Here is a 25,079-nt window from a genome sequence, read left to right as displayed (position 1 = left end):
CATCAAGGTAGGAAGAATGTAAGGCGCACGTATAAGATGGAGAAGACCTAAGCTGGCAACAATATATGTGAAAAGGATCTGGGTGCCCTTGTTGATTACAACTGGTAATATGAGGCAGCTGCTATCCTAGGTTGCAAATCACAGAAATAATTGTTCAGTTCTGCTGTGGCCTTATCCAATCCTATTCGGCTACTATATTTAGTTCTGGGCATTCAGTTCAAAAAGGACAGTAACAAATTTGAGCAAATTCCGAGGAGGGAAATGAACCTCTGTGAGGAACAATGAAAAAAACTGAATATATTTAGCCACCAGAAAAAAATTCTATAAAGAGATACGGCTAAAGAGGGAAGGATAGAACCAATGGGCTAAGCTGCAAGCAAGCAGATTTAGACTAGGCCTCAAAAACACATCCCTGATTGTGGATAACTTGGTGATCTCTTGGTGGTTTGCTTGCAGATATTTCATTTCCCAGCTAGGTAGCAGCATCGTTACCTAGCTGGGTAATGAAATATCTCAAAGAAAAAAGCTTAGAGACTACCAAGTACTCCATAGTTCAGATCAGAAGTACAGGTGCAGTAGTCCTCGATTTACATCAGTTCATTTAGTGACCATTTGAAGTTACAATGGCATTGAAAAGCGTAAGCATTTTCACACTTACGACCATTGCAGCATCCCTATGGTCACATGATCAAAATTCAGACGCTTGGCAACTGGTTCATATTTATGATGGTTGCAGTGTCCCAGGGTCATGTGATCCCAGGCCACTCTGGGAGTGCACTTCCCGCTCTATAGTTCCAACTCCATTGGTTGCCCTGGCTTCCGGAAGACCCGACAGCAGGCGGCTGGCCCGACTGGCCTCTTTTCTGCTTCCAACGGCTTCCAGCTGGGATTTGGAAGCTGCTGAGGTAGCCATCCTCAGTGCTCGGATGATGGCAGTGGCGCAGTCTCCCCATGCGGGGCTGTGGCTCCCTTCGCCCTTCGCCACCTCTCTGACCTGGTTCCTGGAAGACTTGGCAGCAGGTGGCTGGCCCAACCGGCATCTTCTCCATTTCCAGCCAGGTGTTCACTGGCTTCTCCCACATCGACGTGGTGAGGCCTGGGAGGCGCGCAAGCGGGGGAGGAACAGGCACTCATGTGGCTTGGCACCTTCGGCCCATTCCCTCCGCAGGAGGGGAGGGGCTTGATGGTGCATGGAGGGAGCCTCTCTCTTCTGGACCCCCCACCCCCCGATAATAAGGCCAAGCCCTTATTTCGGGGTTCAAAAGAAAATAAGACCCTGTCTTATTTTTGGGGAAACACAGTATTAGAAAGTAATAATGGTCTGTGGATTAAATTTGTGGATTAGCTTTGAAAGTTATTCTTGATTTTGGTTCCTGGTAGTCAACAGCCTACAAGCTGATCAGCCTGGCTGGAATATCTTTGTTTCATTTCTTTCTATAGTAAATCACTATTGTGACTTCTTTGCCTTGTATAAAGCACAGCTGAATCCTCTCTGCTGTTTGATGATCTATCCTCCCATTTCCTATTTTGCAGTGAATCTTTCCCTGTGCTCTTTATAGAGAGTACCTCTATCAGCCTCAGTCATGTTGTAGACTTTCCTTTCTTAGAACTAGGAAATCCTTATCTTTTTTTCATCAGGTGAAGTAAATCTATTCACTGCTCCAAGCCTTGGACTTTTCTCCAAGGATAGTTATAAATTTGCATTTCCTGAAAATATATGCCAGATTGGTTTTAGTTAGGAAAACAAACATGCTCCGAGCATTGCAGCTCACAACTCCAGGTTCCCGTCTTTTCACGTTTGCTTCTTAGTGCACCAAAAATAGTTTTTATTTCTTCTTTTTCATTCTCAGATTCTTAAATTTAAGAATTTAAGTACGCACTCTGTACTTAGAGACCAAATTTGCTGAGGACTTCCCTGCTGAGGTCCTTGGCATACTTTTCATTATTTTCCCTATTTGTTTAGTTCAGAAACTTGCTCTCTAGAACATGGCTACCTTATATGACATTTTCAGTCTCTGCTTACTCAGGAATAATAATTTAGTCAACCAATTCATTCAATTAACAGCTCTTGGAAACATTACTTGCAATCTGCCAGTTGCTGTTCAAGATGTTATCCACAAAACATCTCAGAACACACACCTTTCCAGTCTTCCCTCATCCTTGTTCATTTGCAGTCAAATGACTTTGTGTGTGTGTGTGTGTGTATGTATGTAAGCTCAATAGTTTTCAAATATACATAAAAGGCAATTCAGAAATTGAAGGGATCAGTTATAAGATAAAAATAAAAATTGTATTAGGAACCAAAGAAGAGAAGGGGACAAATGACAGCTCTGGCCTTTATGAATCAGCATTTCTCTTAAATCTATTTAGTACCTAAAAAAAAAAAAAAGGAAATACCTCTACTAGAAATGTTCAGTTCCTGGTAGAATTTAAATAATCAACAAATAAGAGAAGGTTACTAAGGAGTAAATCTAGTGAACAGGAAATATTGATATAAAGTCACCAATCTGAATTAGAAACTAATTATGTGGTATCATTCATATGGACTTGAACGATAAACAAAAAGAAGCAGATTGACAATTCAGAATTTTGCATGAACACTTCCTCTTGTCCTCTAGCTGCTTTTGGTCAGAAAACCCAGCATTGATGATGAGAATATATTTTGGTAAATCTTTGTTTTCTGAGTTAGAATGTTTCATTTTGACTTTAAACATTTCCTGCTGCAACTTTAGGAATGATTGCTGGAGATTGAAATTAGTAGGTGAGGAGGCAGGGACGAGACCCACCATTCCAGTACACAATGAAGATTTGGAAGTCTTGAAATGGGTTTATTCTTTACAACTATATCTACAACAATCATGGGGAGGCCTTGGTTACATTCATAAATAGGCTGAGATACAAAGTTGGTATAAAATCTTTTGCTGTGTCATTGTTGCACTTCATTCTTCTTCAATGGGATTAGTAGATTTTTTAATGAATGAAATGAGTTTCATAAACAGGCAGGATTCACACATTGTGCTCACCCAAAAACAATTTGTTTAGTTGTGGCTAACCGTATTGTCTGAATCTGGACATTGTGTTTTATTCAACAAGCAATGGTTTATTTTGTTCTGCCTTCTGTTTTCTTAAATAAAAAAAACCACAAAGCAGAATATATGTTTAAAAAACAAAAGAAAGGAAGTTTTTTTTTAAAAAAGGGCAAGGGGGCAAAATAAATCCATGCTTAAAAATAATTTGCACATAGTACAGTGCCTAGCATCAGTTCAATTGTTAAACAGCACATGCTCATATAGAATTGTTCAGTCTTTCTGTTGCATTGATAAAAAATAGTTTAAAGAGTGAAAGTGAAAACATATCTTCAGTTCAGGGTTTTAATTCTGGAGCAAAACCCATATTTTAGGCTATGCTCCAAATTCATTAAACCTGAAGTACTCCAGAAGCAAAATGCACCAGGTTTTTGGTAGTTCAATATCACATCATCTTTGTATTTTATATGTCTCAGCAAAATCATGTTAGAAATGGTTTGGATATAACCCCCAAATTGGACTACTAAGGGTAAACTCCCAAATCATATGTGTCAAAGCCAAAATTAGGGCAAATTGCCAATATTTATCTTAATATTTTTCAGATCTTTCTCTCTCTAAAAACAAAATCCACTTTAGATTTAGAATAATCTGCATTCGTATTCTAGTAACCAACAAGCCATGACCTGAGAGAATCATGATCATGTTCTAATAATCATTAAGCATCCTTCCTGAATCACATCATAACATTTGGCAATTTGCTGATTTGTTGTAATATAACTCTTGCTTTATCCTGAAGGTGCAAAATAGATGGATTAGCAAGATCCTCCTTCTCCTTCTTAAAAAAATAATTAATTATAAATTGCTTCTCTTGAATCTAGCCCATGGGGATAATTATTGCTTAATGGGCAGAAGAAGTGGCAAAGTTGTAGAAACATGGACAAGAGGAAGAATAGGCAATTAATTTTTATTTTTAAGCCACAGAAGCTTTTTTTTTTAAAGCAGGGGTGACATCTGTAGAACCGTAGCAGAAATTTTGAGTAGTTCGGAGAACTGGCAAATACCACCTCTGGCTGGCTCCAGAGTGGGGTGGGAATGGGGATTTTGCAGTACCCTTCCCCTGGAGTGGGGTGGGAATGGAGATTTTGCAGTATCCTTTCCCTGCCATACCCCCAACAAGCCACGCCCACCAAGCCACGCTCACAGAACCGGTAGTAAAAAAATTTGGATTTCACCATTGAATAAAAGAGTAGTGCCCCAAATTCGTAGGATTCCTGGCTATTATTTGTTTGCTCAATATAATATTATTGAACTGTATGGTGCAAATAAAAATGTGTCTGCACACATGGGGGACAATTGCTTGGAGAGTTTGGGAACACAAGGCAGTGAAGAACCCTTGAAGAAAGCAATCATGTGCCTTTTCCCTCCCGTGTGCTAGAAGACTTGTGAGTAACAGTTCCTGCTATTCTCCCAGGAAGATTGAGAACAATTTAAACTCAGGGTTCCCTTTTGTCTACACCCGACTAGGCAAAGCAAAGCCTCGTGAAGGTAATCAGATGTTTTCCTTGCCTCAGAGAAATAAACAAACAAGACATTCTTTGCCAAGATCAATTCACCAGTCCCATTTTGCTATGGCAGGAAAATAGCCATGTGAAATCTCTGCTTTCTCACAGAAGGGAGTAAACAAAACATTTCAACCTGGTCCCTTGACTTCAGGGCACGGGACTGTAAATGTTCTGATCACTGTGGGAGAAAATACATCCAAACTCCTTAGGGCCAACAGGCTGGCTGGCTGCTCCTTAATGAAGCCCAGCTGAAAACCCCATCTTCCAGGGTCTGGTAAGAGAAGGCCGGAGGCAAAAAGAGGATTCAAAGTTGAGCTTCTGGGCCCAAAGACATTGGGCAATTGTTTTAAAAGCAGATCACCTTCCTTTTTTTGTATAGCTTTGTTTCAAAAGTGTAACATTCAAGTTGGAATTTAGAAAAGAATATGTTTAGACATAAAGGGGTTTAAGATTCCTAGGATGTCCCATTGTCATTTGCTAAGGGATGTCCTGGCTCAGAATGAAGGAGGTTGTAGTTTAAAGGGCACCAGGATGGAGAAAACTAGTGTAGATATATATTTTTTTCTTCCTTTGGTTAAATAAGGAAGAGAACTGGCATGAATTTTCAAAGAAACTGGAGAAGAGATCTAGACCTCCTGCAATGAAAATCATTCTGCCAAACTCAGCTTCAGTCGTAGAAATAAATGAATTTGAGCCAGTCACTGTCTCTCAGTCCAATTCTCCCATGGGGTTAATGAAATGGGGAAAAATAGGAGGAAAAGGAATGCAATCTACACTGCCTTGAGCTCCTAGAGGAAGAGCAAGGTATAAATCTAATAAACACACATATTTGCGTGTTTATTAGATAAAGTGATATTAAAAATCAAAATAGACATTCACACAGTGTTTTATAGACAAGCCATATTTGCATGATCAACAATGTCATATAACAGGAGGATTCATTCTATTCCCAAAGCCAACATTTAACTAAGCCCCAATATTCAACCCCCATTATATCCCATGATCATGATATTCAAAAGCAAAATGTCCAATTTTAGATACCATGCTGTTTATCTTTGGGGGAGAAATTAAAAGTAAAACTGGAGATATTACATCTTGTTTCCACCTTTATATCATATTATCCAATTCCTCTAAAGCACAAAAATAAGCTGTTTTGGACTAGGTAATGTGATGTGTTATTGGGATGCCTAGGCCTTTGGAAGCTAAAATAACTGTGGGTGGGAGATGGGGGTGGGATCCTAACCTTTAGACTGAAGAAAGTTGCTTGCCCTGGCCTAACATTAAGAAGACTAGCAAATACGTCTTCCATCAAAATGATGCTACTGTTAAGCTTCAAGTCAATCTCTCTTTAAAGCAAATGCCAGCAGCCTAGGGAGAAAGGCATTGGAGAGCAACAAAGTGGCCAAAGCTCAGTTTATATGGGTTTGGACCTGGCTTTAAGATCTTATGCCCATTATGCATGTCATGCTACTCTCTTTCTCTCTTAATAGGTTTTATGCAGTTTATGATTTCATTGCTGGACTTGGCTTTGGCCTCTTTATCCTCCACTAATTTTGGCTTGAGGAAGATCGGGGAGTGATTCCTAGTGATGCAGACAGATATCTTACACACTGAACTAAGTGGTCTTTTGTGTATGTGTTTGTGCAGACCTCATTGTTTGCTTGATTGATTGGTCTTGAATGCCATTGTATTTCACAAATTCTCCCATTGCTTTATAGCACACAAATAAACAGCGAAGTGTCCATGGTAATTAGATTAAGAATTAATTAAATCATTTAAAGCTGAATGAAAATGTTCACGGTATTAATCATTAAAACTATTTATAAACAGCAGGGGCATCATTACACAACCAACAGACAGAACCACTAAGAGCGCTTTAGAAAATGATTAAAACAATGGAGCAAATTTAATTTTTGGTGGAAGGCTGTTCTGTAGAACTTGATCCATAACAGAGAAATAGCATGGCCTATTCCTACCTCGGGAGTGGAGAATCCCTGAGTGTTTTTAAAAGGATGGGCACATTGGGCAGCTTAGTTTTGACTGGACAAAGCAGTCTAGCAAGGATCTTGGTTCCAAGCCAGATAGAGCTGTATAGGTTAAAGCCATCAATGGATCTGGAAAACCTCTGGCAACCAATGGAGGGCCCACAGCACAGGCCTAATAGATCCTTAAGTAATAACAAGTAACCTGCTGCATTTTATACCAATTGCAGTTTCTGAACAACAATGCACTTTATTCAGAATATAGTTTAACAGGCTCTACTGCATATTAGACCTGTCCTCTGCTTATTATGCTTTCCTGCACCAATTTCCTAGTTAAATGGCATCAGTAGTGGTTGTAGGGCAGACAAGAAAGAGCTACTAAGCATCTGACCACCGGGGAATGGCTAGTAAAATAGAATACTGCAAGACTGTCATTAGGAAATGATGGTTAGATTATTCTATGTTCTAAGGTGCTCGGTGACAGTACAGACATATCCCCTGCCTCTAGCATTCTTCCATAGTCTTCATACTTTTCTTCTTTCTATTGTGGGTGAGATGAATGTTCTGCTTGAAAGATTAGAACCAGAGATGAGTAACTCAGGAAAGCATTGGAGCAAATAATCTCTTGGTGCTTTATTGAGTTCAAATCACAGACATCATTTCCTGACAAGTATTTGTAAATTACACTCTACATCCTTAAGATTGAAGTGGATCTAGTTCCATCAACTGTTTGGAAAAGCTTCAGTTTATTTAGTGTTTTCCTGCTTTCAGTACAAGGGTTCAAGTATGGGACTGAACAAGTTGCAGCAGAGCTCTCTGGGCACTAAAGCAACAGCAGTGATGAGACAGCTAAAGTGCCCAGTTGCCCAGGCTGTGGCAACTGAGTGTTGGAGAAAGGGAAGACTTGGGTCACATAGACACAAACCAGTAGGGGGCTTTTAAGAGATGAGAGAACAGCCAGCATGAATCACCTGGAAAGCTGCAAGGCCCTCTAAAGATGCCTCTTCCATTGCATGGACTGGCACCTTCTCTTCCTCTTCTTTTAGAGAGCCTGTAGAAGTTAACTCTCCCTCCCTCCCTGCCTGCCACTTCTCCTTCTGGGACAAGCCCCATGTGACTAGGATTGCTGAAGCCCTGCAGCCAGGAGCCCACTGAATCCCAGGGAAACAATCTTCCCTGTTTTCATCATAAGTAGGCCCTTCACACACACGGGACTTCTTTCTAATCTGTATCCATAGTGCCTTGGACGCCTAAGAGGAATTGAGGATTGGCAAGCTGGTAGTGACCATTTCATCTCTTTGGGGAATGTGAGGATCACAGTGAGTGTGGAAATGATGCATAATGATAGGAGCATGTCATGCTTATAGACAATTCAGATTTTCAGGGATTTTTTTTTCTGGTTTATTGAAATTTCTGGAGCTTTTGTTTTGTAAAGTAATGTTAAGTCTATTTTTGAGGATACAGTTCTGTCTCAAAGTACAGAGGAATCATGCGGCTGCTGTAGACAGCTGTTGTTAGAAATGTTAAAATAGTTTTATGCTGTCACTAGGGATTTTACGATCTCCACCCAGGACAATGATACCCAGGGGGTGGTGGTCAAGAAGTTGGCTGTGACTCTACAACATTTTTTGTATAGTGTGAGTGATGGTGTGAGGCTTCATGGCTGCCATTTTGACTGTTCTAAATTGCCTTGCAGACCTTCCTGCATCCACACCTATATGCAGAGTGCAGAAGTTGCAGGCTGCAAGCTAATGGGAAACCTGGTATCTCATGCTAGAAGAATAAAAAAGGTAAGGGCTAGCAAAGCCATTAACTTAAAAAGACAACTGTTTCTCTCTCTCTCCTTCCCTCCCTCCCTCTCCCTCTCCCTCTCTCTCACACACACGTACAAAGTGATCAAATATATATTACTTAGGATCTTTATATATCCCGTAGAAGTTACAGAGAAAGAAGGTGAAAGGGTGGACAGTTTTTTAATAGAAGATGTTGTATTAGAGCCTTCACATGAACAGATAAATCAGCCCTTTCTTTAGACTAGTGTTTCTCAAATTTAGCAACTTTAAGATGTGTGGACTTTAATTTCCAGAATTCTGGCTGGGGAATTCTGGGAGTTGAAGTCCACATAAGTTAAGTTTGAGAAACAATACATCAAATTGAGAACTTCCTTTTCAAAAGTTCTGATCCTGCTTTGGGCATTCTGAGAGATTCAGCCTGTTTATAACTCTCAGTCTTGACTGATGTACAACTCAAAACCTGTTGGTATGACATAACTTGTTGTAGAATTCTTCTTCCCAAACTTGGATAATTGAATTCACTTGTGCTTTGCCTGTTTCCCATCTTCCCCTACCTAATTCACTGTGTATAACTCTTTGTTTTTGTTTTGTTTCATTTATAACCAACTCTTCCTGCAAAGAGTTTTAGGATAATTTACATCTGGCTACCAGGTGGTCTCTAATCCAGGGACCCCTCAGAACCAGCCCTTCTCCTCCTTAGCAGTTGAATAGCCTCAAAGGTTGCCAGATTTCTAACTGGCTCTGGAGTTTTAACAGCCGTATGACGTGCAGAAGTTAAGCAAGGAAAGCTTCCTATCAAGAGCAACTTCCAGCTTCAATTAGCAGTTGCATGTCAGGCTGCTGTTAAAGGGGCAGGATCCAAGCCAATACAAACAGCTGTCAGCCCTGACTTTATCTTCTCACGTGCTTTCACATTTCTATAAACCCTTTCCCTGAAAGAAAGCAATTCTAAGAACATGGAGAGGGAGGATGAGGGGAAATGATAAACAAAGATGGAAGTAATTAAGGGTATAATAAACCAATTGGAGGCCAAAAAGAAAGGGTTAGGAGTATTATGTGTTTGATCAGGGAGAAGCATAACTGGAGAACTCACACAGTCTCAGTCATCCATATAGCATGTATGTCCCTCTCTCTCTGTGTGTGCATGTTCCCTGCTGTGGATTGCACATGGCCCTGAAAGTCTTGGCTGCAGCTCCACAGACTATCCAAACATTGCCACCAAGATATAATTGTTCGTATCCTAGAAATGCACAGAAACTAACTCTGATTAATTCTAATTCCCTTTTAGTTCAATATCAAAACATAATTTTCAGCTTTTGCCCTGGCCCTGTCTACCTCTTTCCTCTGGCTCCACATATTTTTGCACCACGGTTCTTTCATAAGCCAAGTTTCCTTGTTCCATATGCAAGCTGATGTATACTGCCTAATTTCCTGTTTTTTTTTTTCATCAAACCGACCTAGAATGGCCTTTCATGTTTTAGCTTGAATTTAGTAGTCTCCATCACCTCTACAACCTTGATGCTTTGGAATGCCTCTTTTAACATGGAACATGGAACTCGTGTCTTGTTCCCCCTCCTCTTCACCTGATGAACTTACTTCACTCTTCTTCACTCCTGATATCACCATGTGGCAACTGACCTACCCTATTTTCCTGAAGCCTCTAAAAGCTTAAAGGCAAGTATATTTCACAACATGGCAATCATTTGGTGCCCTCAGGACATAGTCCAAATGATGACAATAGCTTTGCAGGACAAACAAATATGCCCCACAGCTTATTTATAGACTTTCTTCTAGGTTTGGATGTACTGCACATAGATAACCACACCAAGCTTGAGTTAGGCAATTCATTATATCTCAACAGTCTGGAGAAACTTTTTTTTTCTTCTCTCTTTATATCAACACACACTGAGTCTCTGGAAAACTCAGTTCTCTTTCTGTTTTGGTGATTTCTCCAATACTGCCTGGGAATCCTGGGAGTTGAAATCTTATACATGTCAAGGTTGAGAAACACTGAACTAGAGGCTTCAATACATACCTATTGTTTAAACTATATCAATGGTGTATGGTGCTAGTTAGAAAATAGCATTTCTCACAGAAATGACAATGATTTTTGGATTTGTGAATGGATGGGGGGTTATGGGAAGAAGTAAATTGTATACATATTTTCATAGGAGATGAGGAACTATGAATTTGCCTGTTTTTGTTGCAAGAAAGATTGGGAGTCACTTCTTTAAATATTTTTTTCTATGTCTTTTCTTTTTTTCTTTTGCAGTCTGTATTTCTTCTTTCTTTTCCGATTACAATTTGTATTATCGTTTAGTATTGTAAAACTCCTTGATAAAATGTATTAAAATAATGAAATAGCTTTTTGAAGCAACGTAAGGACCTGAGAATGCATAGGCAGTTATCAAAAAGTTCCTAATAACAGGTGTGGGAAATACTGTATGGTATTTGCCAAATATTTTGCTTTTCTACCACCATCACCTGCCCAATTCCTTGCTACTAGTAAATTCCCTGAAATAATTGGGTTGAAATCCTAAAAGTATAGGATTTCCAGTTGCCTATCCATAATAGTAATCACTATCAAAAATTATTATTTGTAATTTTAGAAGGGAAGAGTTGACATTTTCACATTTGCCCACAAATATTTTCAATAAATAGGATATATAAGAAAATAGGATTTTCCTGAAACAAATTAATTAAATGGGGAATGTTGTTTAGATTACATTGAAAAATTACATAGAAATGTAGTTGGTTTTTCCTAGTGGGGTAGGGAGGCAAAAACAGATAACATCATGCCCAAATAACAGAAGTCCTACTCCCCTTTTATGTGCATTATGAGATACATGTATAAAGGGAAAGGGCTCTGATTGGGCAGTCACAACCGCCATTTTGATTTTTTTTTGTCATCCTTTCCTCCCACCATGAATGCCCCTGCTTCTGTTGCTGCAAAGATAGTGTACTTCTGCCCAACTTGTCTGGTTTCATTAAGCCATTGTGTGGTTTGTTTGGATTTTGTTTAGCACCTTGTGAAATCAGCTACTATAGTTTCTCAATCATAATTTATGGTTTAGTGTGTTTTATGAACCTGGTGACTTTTATAACCTGAATGGCTAATATATCAGATTTTATTCTCAGATTTCTCAACTCTTGAAAAAATCCGATTCCGATTATCATTCATATAAGGAAAACAAACTACAAAAAGTTAAATGGTCTTCTTTGAATGCAGGACCCTAAGTCATTTTCTGATTTATTCAGTCCTTAAGCCACCACTGGCTCTTATGCAAAAAAAAAAAAAAAAGGTCCATGATTTTAAAGAGAGCACGTCTTATTATTGCTTTTAGGTATGAGATGACAACATGCTTATTAAGCAAGGGGAAATCCCAGCTCATAAACAAACCAGATTAAGAGTGCTATCCATTGCATCAACCCAATAAAAGTTGCTATTCTGATCAACAGTTATGTCATTACTTGTGGTTGAAAGGTCACTGAAACATGGATGGCATGCCAACACCACAGAGTACTGTTGAATACTATGAATCACTTGACCTTTGCACCCCATAGAATGTTTTTCCTCCTCCATCATCACTAGATTAGGATATGCTCTCTAGATACCTATTTGGAATAAAAAGCTACGTGGTATAGGGAGCTGTCCTACAGTTACTCTACATATTTGAAATAAACAAACAAGAGAGGTAAGTATGGAACTTAATGCATAAGCAACCTTTGTATTTTGAGTTTCTCTTCTATAATAGGTGACTTTGTCACCAACGACATCACATGACAATGGACTTAGTACATAAGTAGCGGCCTTGCAAGCCAATTAAATGCAATTATGCCACTAGAGGGTAATAGAGCTGTTTAGAATCTCGAGCCTTTGATTACCAAAGTTAGGAACCACATTTCTAGTCTCATCTGAACAAAAAATAAATATTCTGCAACAAAGTGATGCATTGGTCTTGTTATGAAACACAATCATATCATATAATTCTTGCATCACACAGGAGAGATTCTGGAGCAAGAAAGTTTGGTTTACAATCATTATAACGACTCAGTGGTATGTAGTAATCTGTGATGGAAAAAACGTAGTAAGTAGAAAATGGCGATTCAAGTTTGATGTGTTGATTAGAACTGAATGAAGCAAGTTACACTTGACGAGGCCTGAGAAGTCTTAAGTCGAGGTAGTCCTCAATTTACGACCACAATTCAGCTCAAAATTTCTGTTGCTAAGTGATACATTTGTTAAGTGAATTTTGCCCCATTTTACTATGCCCCTTTCTTGCTTCAGTTGTTAAGTGAATCACTGAAGTTGATAAGTTAGTAACCTGGTTGTTAAGTGAATCTGGGTTCCCCATTGACTTTGCTTGTCAGAAGGTTGCAAAAGTGATCACATAATCTTAGGACACAGCGACGGTCATAAATATGAACCAGTTGCCAAGCATCTGAATTTTGATCACATAATCATAGGGATGCTGGAAAGGCTATAACTATGAAAAATGGTCACAAGTCACTTTTTTCACTGCCATTGTATTAAGTGAACTGTTGTAAGTCAAGGACTAATTTCAGCCATATGATTCTACCCCACTTGTTCTTAAAATGGATTAGTAAACTGTTTTTTTCTTCTTCTTATATATTTCCTGAATAGAATTACAATATGATGGCAGGAGCAGTGGTGGGTTTCAAAATTTTTACTACCGGTTTTGTGGGTGCGGCTTGGTAGGCGTGGCATAGCTTGGTGGGCGTGGCTTGGTGGATGTGACAGGGAAAGGATACTGTAAAATCTCCAATCCCACCCCACTCCAGGGGAAGGTTACTGCAAAATCCCCATTTCCTCCCGGTCAGCTGGGACTTGGGAGGCAGAGAATAGATGGGGGCAGGCCAATCAGAATTTTTACTACCGGTTCTCCGAACTACTCAAAATTTCTGTTACCAGTTCTCCAGAACTGGTCAGAACTTGCTGAAACCCACTTCTGGGCAGGAGGGAATATAAATGACCCTTAAAATTCTGAACAAGAAGCAGTGATTCTCCTCCCTATACAGGTAATTCTCATTAACAACCACAATTGGGACCGACAACTTGGTTGTTAAGCACAGCGGCTGCTGAATGAAACTCTGATTGTGCTTATGATTTTACTTCAGCTTTCCTTTGATTTACAGACCTGCGAATATTTGTAAATGTGAGTGGTTACTTTTTCATCACTGTTGGAACTGCAAATGGTTGCAAAACCATGCAATCGCTAAATGAGAATTACCTGTAGTACATTCCTATTTCTCTCTGTCTGACTTTCTGACAATGAATGAGAGGATACATATAGCCAGCCCAGACCCTGACTATCTATGAATTAATGTTTGGGTATTTATACTGAGAACTTTAAAATTCTTATTCAAAATCCTGTAGTTAAAGCTGCCACGAATGAAGCTAGCATACCATAGCAGGCAAAGTAGTGTAATAAAGTGAAGGAAGACTTTGAATTTAATAAAACCCCAAGGCGCCTTCCAGTATTGTGATTATAGAATCATCGAGTTGGAAGGCACCTAAGAGATTATCAGGTAGAACCCCCTGCAAATTGCTGGATTCACTGCACCATCCCTGGGAGATGACTATCCAGTCTCTTTTGAAAACCTGCAGCAAAATGGAAGAAAACTTCAAGAGCTCTGAGTGTCAAGGCATTCTTCATAATGTTTCATTTTTCTACATTCTTGAAGTTTCATCCCATTAGTTCCAGTCTTACCTTCTGGAATAAATGAAAACATATCCAGAATACAATGTGACAGTCATTCAGATAGTTGAAGATAACTATCATGTCTCTTCTCAATGTTTTCTTTTGCAAGCTAAACATATCGAGATCTTTTAACATTTGTAGGACTTAATTTCTAGATCTTTTACCAGCTTGGCAGCTCTTCTCTGGACTTACTCTGGTTTATCTCTTTGCATTGTTCAGAACTGCATGATACTCCAAGTAAGGCCTGACCAAGACAGAGAAGAGTGGGATATATTCAATAGGATCATACTTTGACAACCACACTGGTTGTTGAATTAGCATCTATCATGGTTTATAAATGGCGGTGACGCAGTGGTTAGAATGCAGTACTGCAGGCTACTTCTGCTGACTACCGGCTGCCTGCAATTTGGCAGTTCAAATCTCACCAGGCTCAAGGTTGACTCAGCCTTCCATCTTTCCGAGGTCGGTAAAATTAGGACCCAGATTGTTGGGGGCAATAGGCTGACTCTGTAAACCACTTAGAGAGGGCTGCAATTGCTAAGTTCTATAATAGGTGAGTTTCTTTAATTTATTTTTAAACATTCATATATGGCTGCCATCTGCCACAGAAACCTTGAGTAGCAAATCAGGATAAAAACGTAATACAATTAGCAAATCAATTTAAATAAAAAGGAAAGAAAAAAGACGTTCTAGGCTGCAGTAAAATCTTACACCCAAGATCACACACAATTATACCTTCTGTCTGCAGCGTCTAGAGGAAAAATCCCATCTTTGCCACCTTCCTGAAGGCCAATAGGGTCCAGACACTCTGGATCTCTCAGGGGAGGTTTTCACACAACACACTAAATTAAATAAAACACACTAAGCAAATTTTAATATGGCTTGCTTATTTATGTATTTATTTATTTATTTATCCATCACATTTATGAGCCACCCATCTCACAAACGTGACTCTTGGCGGTATGCAATAAAAACAAACCATAAAGGACATAAACAGTAAAATTATTCCAAAATGATACCATTAATATTTTTTTAAAAGACTAGAATAGAGCATCCTTAATGTTACACAGGATAGCCAGCTCTATTTCTCTGAGATCCCCAATCCTGCTGACAGAAAGTCTCAGAAAATTGGAAAAAATAGAGCCAAGCTCATATCAGGGGGAATAATGCATTATACATAAACCCACCCACAGATTATGTGATGGTCAGAATGGGTCCTGGACAAAATCAGATAAACTTGTATGGGTGTCTGGTAAAAGAATGGCCACGTACATTTTCTTTTCTGTCACATCATCAGCCCTTCTGTAAAATGAGCCTTTTGGGTATAAGGGTCAAGCTTCTTTGTTGCAGGAGATGATGCTCTTCATCTTTTGCAAATAATTTCATTTTTGAGAGAAAGTTGCTGCTAGGTTTTCAAGGAAAAAAACCCAAGAAAGTCCAGTTGCTTTTTGAAAAGCATGTTTGGGATTAGAATAGAATAGAATAGAACAGAACAGAACAGAGAACAGAACAGAGAACAGAACAGCACAGCACAGCACAGAACAGAACAGAACAGAACAGAACAGAACAGAACAGAACAGAACAGAACAGAACAGAAAAGAACAGAATAGTTGAGTTGAGTTGAGTTGGAAGGGTCCTTGGAGGTCTTCTAGTCCAATCCCCTGCTCAGGCAAGAAAGCCTTTACCATTTCAGATAAATGGTTGTCCAATCTCTTCTTAAAAACTTTCAATGTTGGAGCATTCACAACTTCTGGAGGTAAGTTGTTCCACTGATTAATTGTTCTAACTGTCAGGAAATTTATTCTTAGTTCTAGGTTGCTTCTCTCTTTAATTATTTTCCATCCATTGCTTCTTGTCCTGCCCTCAGGTGCTTTGGAAAATAGCTTGACTCCCACTTCTTTGTGGCAACCCCTGAGATATTGGAACACTGCTATCATGTCACCCCAGTCCTTCTTTTCATTAAACTAAACATACCCAATTCCAGCAACTGTTTTATTTCGTATGTTTTAGCCTCCAGTCCCCTAATAATCTTTGTTGTTCTTCTCTGCACTCTTTCTAGTGTCTAACATCTTTTTTACATTAGGGTCAGACCAGATCAGTTTGGAAAGTCAGAGTATAAACAGGACCTTGAAATCCTCATTTTGGGGCAAAGAACTCCCTAAAAATCTAATGGAAAAAGTGAATCCATTAGAATGTTATTGATGTAAATCTTTATTATACACAGCTTGTATATTTGTAAACACTGATAAATATTACAAATACCAGAAATCTGCTCTGACCTCACTCAAAAGAAACAAACTGCATGAAAAGTGCTCACGCCCTGAGACTTCTTATTGCTCATGAAATTAGGACATGAGGGTATACACTAAATTCTCTTACGCCCCTGTATTTCTGTCCTGGTAGATCACTTTGTGCAGCACAGCTAGTTGAGTAGTTCTCTTGGCAGGGAAATCTGAAGCATATATATATATAGCCAAGGTGGCACACTGGTTAGCGATACTGCAGGGTACTTCAGCTGACTGCTAGCTACAGTTCAGCATTAAAATCTCACCAGGCTCAAGGTTGACTCAACCTTCCATCCTTCTGAGGTGGGTAAAATGAGTACCCAGATTGTTGGGGGCAATATGTTGACTCTGTAAACCGCTTAGAGAGGGCTGTAAAAGCACTATGAAGCAGTATATAAGTCTAATTATTAGGGGAATGTCTGTGTGTTGGATGAGTCCAGAACCAAATTTTGACGTATTTAGAAACATTCAGAAGATATCTGAATTAGGGCATCTCAAAAATAGACTGAATCTGAATTTGAACCTCCCCTCCAAAGCTTCATTCTGAAATCTAGAAGGATGCAGAGAAATAGGGCATTTCCACATATACACTATTTCACTCCTCCAAATCTTAAAAAACACTTCCTTTTTTTACTACCTTTTTTCATTGCCAACCTTACTGCCTTCCTTGCAATGTTGCATTTTAATCAGGGGCCATCCAACAATCCCTCTAGCCTATTGATAGGGAAGCATAAAAATCAGAATTTAACCAACTCCTGCTTGAAAAAGTTGAATACCCAACTTTTATTTCTATAACCAGTAAAGCCCATATTGACTTCATTCATAACAAATGAAGTCAATAGTGGTTTTATTGGTTATAGAAATGCCTTCAGTTGTTATTGATCATATCAAGCTGTGAATGTCTCCAGGAAAATAGGAATCCCAGAACGTTTCATTGTCCTTGTGAGAAATTTATATCCAGGTCAGGAAGTCAGTCCATACTAAATTCAGGTCAGCAAGCTCAAATTCAAATTCAACCTATAACTTAAGTATTGATAATTTTGAAGTGAATAGTTTAGTTTAGTTTAGTTTATTGTCATTGCACCTCGCACAATGAAATTAAATGCCATCTTCAGTATACATTATACATAAAAAAAAATATTGTGGGCAACTATGAAAATGACAAATGATTCAAATGAAATCCGGACTTCAAGGCATAAACGCCTGAGCTCAAATTGCCATGTTTTGAACACATTATTTAAAGACTTCGTTCCATTGAGAAGTGCATAATGCTAAGAAAAGTAGAAGGAAAAAGAAAAGAACAACTGGCAGCAAAGTGGATAGATTCAGTTAAAGCAATGCGGGATGCACTCCTGGAAGATCTGAAAGAAGACAGGTGGAGAATCCTGGAGAATAACAGAACAACAGAGTTGAAAGGGACCTTGGAGGAGGTCAATAAGGAGAAAGTCTACTTATATGATTGTTAAGAGAGAGTTATCATTTCATGGCAAATAATAATATAGGTAAGCCTCAACTTACAACAGTTAGTGACTGTTCAATGTTAAAATGGTAGTGAAAAAGTGACTTACAACCAGTGGTGAAATGTAAAATTTGTTACTAGAGGTTCTGTGGGTGTGGCTTGGTGGGGGGGTGGGGGGGTAATATGACTGAGTGGGCGTGGCCAACTTTTTTTTTTTAAACTTTTAAAACCATTTTTTCTACAACTTCTTCGGCTGAAGAGGTTGTAAAAAAATGCTTTTAAAGCCTCTGACGATCCCAGCTGACTTGCCTGATCGGCAGAGGCTTTTTTTTCCTTTTAAAAACATTTTTTCTATAACTTCTTCAGCCGAAGAGGTTGTAGAAAAATTGCTTTTAAATGCCTCTGATGATCCCAGCTGAGCCACGCGATCATCAGAGGCTTTTTTTTTTTTACTTTTAAAAGCATTTTTTTGGCCAAAGAGGTTGTAGAAAACATTCTTTTAAAAATTAAAAAAAAGCCTCTGATGATTGCGCGGCTCAGCTGGGCAATGGAGGATGGGTGGTGGGCAGGGATTTTTGCTACTGGTTCTCCAATCCAGTCTGAACCAGGAGCATTTCACCCTGGCTTACAACCCTTGCAACATCCCCATAGTCACACGATCAAAATTTCAATGATTTGTATTTTTAATAAATACGAATATTAGATTCGTATTATCAGTTTATATTATCAGTTAATAATCGTTAAATTATTAACTGATTCGTATTTATGCCGGTTGCAGTGTTCCGGGGTCATGTGATCAGTTTTGTGACCTTCTGACAAGCAAAGTCAATGGGAAAGCCAGACTCACTTAACAACCATGTTACTAATTTAACAACTGCAGTGATTCATTTAACAGCTGTGGCAAGAAAGGTCATAAAATGGGGCAAAATTCACTTAATACGGTAACTGTCTTGCTTAGCAACAGAAATTTTGAGCTCATTTTGTGGTCATTAAGTCGAGGACTACCCATACAAATATTAATCGTACCTCATTTGCCCCCCCAAAAAATCCTTCAATGCTCTTTCTAGAACTCCGTTTTCAACCCCCTCATCATCCTATAATCTTTTCTAGACGTGTCCTACTTCTTAAAATTTGGCACTCTTACCTGGACACAATAACCCAAATAAAACTGGCTTGCATCAGAATAAAGCCACACAGCTGCGTTCTATGAGCAGAACAGTATGCTTTTGTTTTGCTACAACTTTTTTAAAGCTCAAAGTTTTAATGTATTGTCACTTTTTTTCTTATGGGGCATTCCACTGTGAGACTTTCCACTGTTTCTGCCTTCAGAAACTTCACACAAATATGGATAGAACGACACTGGACGGCATTACCATGATGAATCGTAATCTTCCTTCTCCTGGGAGAAAGGTTGATCAGCTGGGTGGCAGAACTTCCACAGCCCAGCAGTGAAGGAATCTTTCCATATGTTTTAAGGCTGAGGACCAACAAACAATGCCCTTTCTTCATTCAGCTCCTGCCTGCCATTCTTTAGGTTCCCTGCCACCGGTAACTCAGTGACCTAGTGATGCTGCTGAATATCCAGCCTGAGTTTTGAAATTGTTACGTTGGAACAAGTTAGAATCCTTGGGACCAAGGAAGGCTCCAGTTTCTCACTGAAAATGATACTTGTGAATCTAGGGCATGTGGCATCAATAGCAACGGAGAAGAGGCAGAGAAAGAGAGGGTGAATGTGCCGGGAGGCACGCACGCTTGGTTTTACTTGTATAAAAGCATCAAGGCCAGGTGCAGTGCTCAGAGAAGGGAAAGCAGGGGATAAGCACATGCCATCATCGGTTTCACCCCCTGGCAGCTGATTTGGCCGGCACACAGAAGCCTCAGATGACTTTGCCTTTGCTTGCCAGCAAAGCCATTTCAAGAAAGAGATGTGTGTCGTTTAACACCGGTGCACACTACTAACTGCACGTACATGCCTCCAACTCAAGACAGTTTTGGCTGCAGTTTGCATCATGGCTTTTCCAACCACGTCGTTTCCTCTGCTTCTTATCTGACGGGCAGCAATATGCAGTTTGCCTCCTGCCTCGTGCTATGTCACCCCCCAAATTTCTCAGGATGCAATGAAGGGAGACAGCTGTCTGTCTGGAGAGAGAGATGCTCAGGCCATCACGACGCTGAAATCTCTGCCAAGTCCATGCTTTCCTCCTGTTTGCCTTTGTCTGATCCTGAAAGGGAGGAGAAGGAGACAAGCTTTTCATCCTAAAAGGAAGCACTTTCTCTGGGAAGCAGCTGGGCTGGCCTTGGCCAGGTGTGTCACATGTCTTGGAACAACCTCACACTTGGCACTCAAAGAACCCACATAGGGCTGGTGGAAACCTGAACAGTCCATTTAGTCATTAAATTCTGACAGCAGTTCTGGCCTGAACACATTCATTGTCTCTCTTTCTATGCTTTTGCTGTTGTAAGGGCAATGAAATAATGCATTTGCTGGCAGCTGTGACATGGTGACTTTGGAAAGGCTACAGTTCCTACAAAAGAATCCAAAATCTGGGGCAGATATGTTGAATCCATAATTTTTGTTCCAAAGAGCTGTGGTGCGTACAGAACAATCACATTAGGATAGTTGATAGCCATAAATCACAAGCTGGCAAAGGACAAAGTGAAGATCAAGGATGAAGTAGAGATCACGGTGGTAGATTTTGGTTGTAAAAATTGGGGGTTCATAGCCTGGATTTAAAATGGACTGGAGACCACCAGCCTTCTACACAAAAATCTGTTTGTTATGTAAATCAGCCTCCCTCCCTTCACTAGCTTTTTCTTTGGTAGACCTGGAGTTCCCACAATTTCCTTTCCCTAGTTGGGATTAATTGTATTCATTAGGCTTAATAATTTAGAAAGATTTCGGAAGTCATTTTATTACTGCTAATGTTAACTCAGAAATCTTTGGTGATCTGATGTGTGATCTTTGGTTAATATGATGTGTAGATCATATTAACCTCTGACCTCTGTTTATTTCTCGGATGTCTTTCCTAAGAAATGCATCATCAGGCTCGCCCTTCAAACTCCTACACTCTCAGATGATAGCCATTATGCCTATTGTGCAAACAGCACTGGGGTAGCACTTATGAGTGTTCCTGCACAACTGGCCTGCAGTTTCTCTGAATGAATTAAGTGCTTGAATTAATAACACTCCTTTTCAAGTTATATGACAGGATTAGGAAAAGGTGGAATAGTAAGAAAGGATTTTTAAGCCATCTGAAACACCAGCAAATGAGGCAGCATTTTTCAGCCTTGGCAACTTTAAGATGTGTGGACTTCATCTCCCATGGTGCCATGCCAGCTGGGGAATTCTGGGAGATGAAGTCCACACATCTTAAAGTTGCCAAGTTTTTAAAACACAGGTTTAGGACTAACAGATGGGGCTAATTTATAGTCAACTTTTAGGGACAGATTTCCCCTCCCCCCAATTCCTGTCAGTATAAAAACCGTGTTGATATTCTCCAACTATGTGTTTGGGAATCTTCAGAGTGATTCTTCTGTACCAGAGGTGGATTTCAACAGGTTCTGACCAGTTCTGGAGAACTGATAGCAGAAATTTTGAGTAGTTCAAAGAACTGGTAAATACCACCTCTGACTGGCCCCGCCCCCATCTATTCTCTGCCTCCCAAGTCCCAGCTGATCAGGAAGAAATGGGGATTTTGCAGTAACCTTCCCCTGGAGTGGGGTTGGAATGGAGATCTTATATTATCCTTCTCCTGCCACGCCCACCAAACCACACCCACAGAACTGGTAGTAAAAAATTTTGAAACCCACCACTGTTCTTTGACTGTTTAAAAAGCTTATCATTTACAGCAGTGTCAGGCTCTTTGAAAAGAGTAGAGGCTTAATTCCAGACACTTTTTAAATTGTCTGTGTGATCATTCAAGACTGCAGGGTCAGAGAAGCATCAGTTGTTATTTTTCAAAGATCTGTGTGCTAACATAATGGCATCAAGGTTTGGGCAAGTTTTTGAAAAAGTTAGTTTAGGTAATATCCACAAATCTCTAACATGCCCTTTTGAGAGGAAAGCCAGAATATTAGTCAGAATTTCTTCTGGTGCACATATATTCCATCATGAGGTTACTAGAATTGAAAAATACCACTATTTAATTAATTTATTTATTAGCCACTGCAAATGCCTAGCAACTATTTCATCCCTAATAGAGATTAAATGGTGCTGGCTTCTAATTTGTTTCCATCCCAGTTCTGAGTGTTTTTTATTTACAATTTGGGACTAGAAGGTCTAATGGGCAGAATATCTGCTACAGTACGTTGCCTTCTAAATCAAGAATGGACAATTCTCTTTTATGATATTCCATGCACCTTAGTTCATACTGTCTCCCAAATCCTTTCAGATCATGTTCCCCAAATTTAATGGCAAAAATGCCATTTGGGGTGATGACAAGTTTTGTGGAACCCCCCACCCCCGGTGCAAAGTAAGATGCAAAGCAGATGTATTTTGCCTCCATGAAGTTTAGTGCGCCTTAAGCCCCTTAACCAACCCATGGAAAATAGTCTGAAACTTTCTGCCATGCCCGTTCAGCCAATGTCATGGTATTGGCAACCTCACAAAGGCCCTTGTGTTAGTGGACACAACTATTTAGAAACGTGGGCTAAGAGATGTGAGGATGGGCTCCAAAAGTGTATTGGATTCTGTAAAATTCTGTAAAAGTTAAAAGATTGATTGTGGCTGACCTTGAATGCATTATATTTTTCATTTTGTTTGTTATTTTATTTATTTGATTTTAACCCAAAAGTATGTTCCCAGGGGCACAGTAAAGAATTGGACAGCCATATACATAGATTACACAAACAAACAAACAAACAAACAAACAAACAAACAAACACAAACAATGTGGGTGGAAGGTTTTAGTCAGGTGCTTGTCACATCTTACAGTGACCATAAAGGATTCCAGGCACTTAATGGCATACAGCTGTAATATCCAGATTAAGCAAGTCTCTTAAATTTCTTAGAATTTCGGACCCACATCAGAAATAAAATGACGACGATGATTTAAGAGTATCTGATGAGTTCTTTTCTTTAATCACTTCCTGGGCAAATCCATTTTGTTTCCTGAGGTTAAGGCACCTCTTCCTGCTTGCTGTCTGTTGACTCGAAAGGGAACTGAACTTAGCTTTAATATTGATGATGTCACACGATTTTCCATTACATTTGAAGACAAAGGATGACTTCTATTAGGGTAATAGGGCAGTCCCCATAGGCGTAGTCCATTGCTGCTTCTCTGACTCCTTGCTGCTTCTCCTGCTATCTGTCAACTAGATAGCTTACATTTTGAAATGGATACAGTTTAAATGGGCAGCAAATCCATTTTATTTTACTCTAAAGAGTCTCCTGTGTCCACATACACACCTGCAGATTTTCCTCTTTCTCATCTCAGAAATCATACTTGAAAATTGCTTGCCAGTTTTCTGAGCTGCTTCTCTTTTCTTTCACCAATTTGCTTTTCAGTACAAGACCAAGGAAATTTACTGTCTCGGAGATTGTGGTGTGATGCAAACATTGTTTTCTATATATGTTCTCACTGTCTCTGTGTACAAATATACAAAAATAAATACAGTGAAGGAAGAAGGTCACAGGCTCATCTGTTCAGATGCTCAAAGATGATTGGTCAGAAAGAGCAGAGAGAGATGGCCAATGCCAGCTAACCTTTATGGACTGTTGCTGCATCACCTGCCCTCCAAATAGCTTCCAGCTTCCCATGCCAAGACTAGCAGATCCTTGATAAACAGTTTAAAAATAACCACTCCAAGCAAAGACGTCACCCATCTCCCTCCTTGGGCATCCTATTTTTGCAGCTAGTGGTTGTATTTGTATTCCAGGGCCTTTGCCAGTTTTGTAAGCAGCCCTATCACTCATGTGATTCTCCTTCCCATTGTAGATGAGAGTGAGCAGAGAGGAAAACAATCCCCAGCAGAAGAAAGAAACCCCTAGTTTTTTTTTCCTTTTTGGCTGCTGTTGAGCAGAGCAAGATTGAAATATTGCAGGAATAGGTCCAGGAAATATGCGAAGCTGGACAGGTCAGTGGGTAGGCCTAGTCCAGTGAAAAGAAGGACTAGGGTCGACATGATAGCAGTGTTCCAATATTTGAGGGGATGCCACAAAGAAGAGCGTGGTCAACCTATTCTCCAAAGCACCAGAAGGCAAGACAAGAAGCAATGGATGGAAACTAATCAAGGAGAGAAGCTACTTAGAACTAAGGAGAAATTTTCTGACTCTGGGAACAATCAACCAGTGGAACTTCCTTGCTTTCAGAAAGTGTGGGTGCTCCATCACTGGAGGCTTTTTTAAAAAAAGGCTGGACAGCCATTTTTTTTTTTAATTTATATGCCACCCTTCTCTGGAGACTCAGGGCAGCTTACAGTGCGTTAAGCAATAGCCTTCATACTTTTGTATATTTATACAAAGTCAGCTTATTGCCCCCACAAATTGGGTCCTCAATTTACCTACCTTAGAAAGAATGGAAGGCTGAGTCAACTTTGAGCTTGGCAAGATTCGAACTTACTTTAATTGCAGACAGCTGGTGTTAAATTACAGTGCCTTGTCTGCAGAGCTATCTAGGTTCCTGGAAATGATATAGGTCAGGCCTGTCAAACTGGCAGCCTGCAGGCCAGATATGGCCCGTGAGTGCTATGCCCACCCCAACTCCGCAAAGGCAAAAAACATCCAGATACGTCACGATACGGCCCATGATGCGATTGGGTTTGACACCCCTGGTATAGGGTCTCCTGATAGAGCAGGGGGGGTTGGACTAGAAGACCTCCAAGGTCCCTTGCAACTCTGATGATGTTCTAATTGTTCAGCTGGATACAGGAGGAAATGTGCTGCCCTCACTGCTATGGACAAAGCGGAATGGCCTGGAAAAGTCACAGGAAAGAGGAAGGAACAGACTTTTAGCTCAAGGAGAGATGGGGGGAGAGAATTGGAGAGTAACAAATCTGGTCTGCCCTGGAATATTGACAGCTTCTGAGCTTCATTTAAGGTAGGGGTAGGCAACTAGGGACCCTTTAGGATCTGCGGACTTCAATTCCCAAAACTGCTGAGCCAGCCATGCTAACTCAGGAATTCTGAGAGTTGAAGTCCACAAATCACAAAGGAACCCTAGGTGCCCACCCCTGATTTAAGGGTTTTTGCAGATAGGTTGTGAAATTGTCATAGAGGGGCTTTTACTGCTTATTTACATAACTAGAATCA

General features: G+C 39.9%; 1 long non-coding RNA gene across 1 annotated transcript in view; it reads left to right on the top strand.

Moving 5' to 3' along the window:
- Positions 1-1,029: 1,029 nt before the first annotated feature.
- Positions 1,030-25,079, top strand: part of LOC117671852 (uncharacterized) — a 106,673-nt gene continuing 82,623 nt past the window's right edge. The window contains exons 1-2 of the long non-coding RNA XR_009622828.1: positions 1,030-1,089; positions 8,267-8,360. This is a non-coding gene — a long non-coding RNA (uncharacterized LOC117671852). The remainder of the gene's footprint in view (positions 1,090-8,266; positions 8,361-25,079) is intronic.

This window comes from Pantherophis guttatus, chromosome 1 (assembly GCF_059756535.1).
Source record: "Pantherophis guttatus breed Tessera chromosome 1, ASM5975653v1, whole genome shotgun sequence".
NCBI classification, from domain to species: domain Eukaryota; kingdom Metazoa; phylum Chordata; class Lepidosauria; order Squamata; family Colubridae; genus Pantherophis; species Pantherophis guttatus.
Note: the sequence above shows the minus strand (reverse complement) of the source record. Positions and strands in the feature narration are given on the sequence as shown.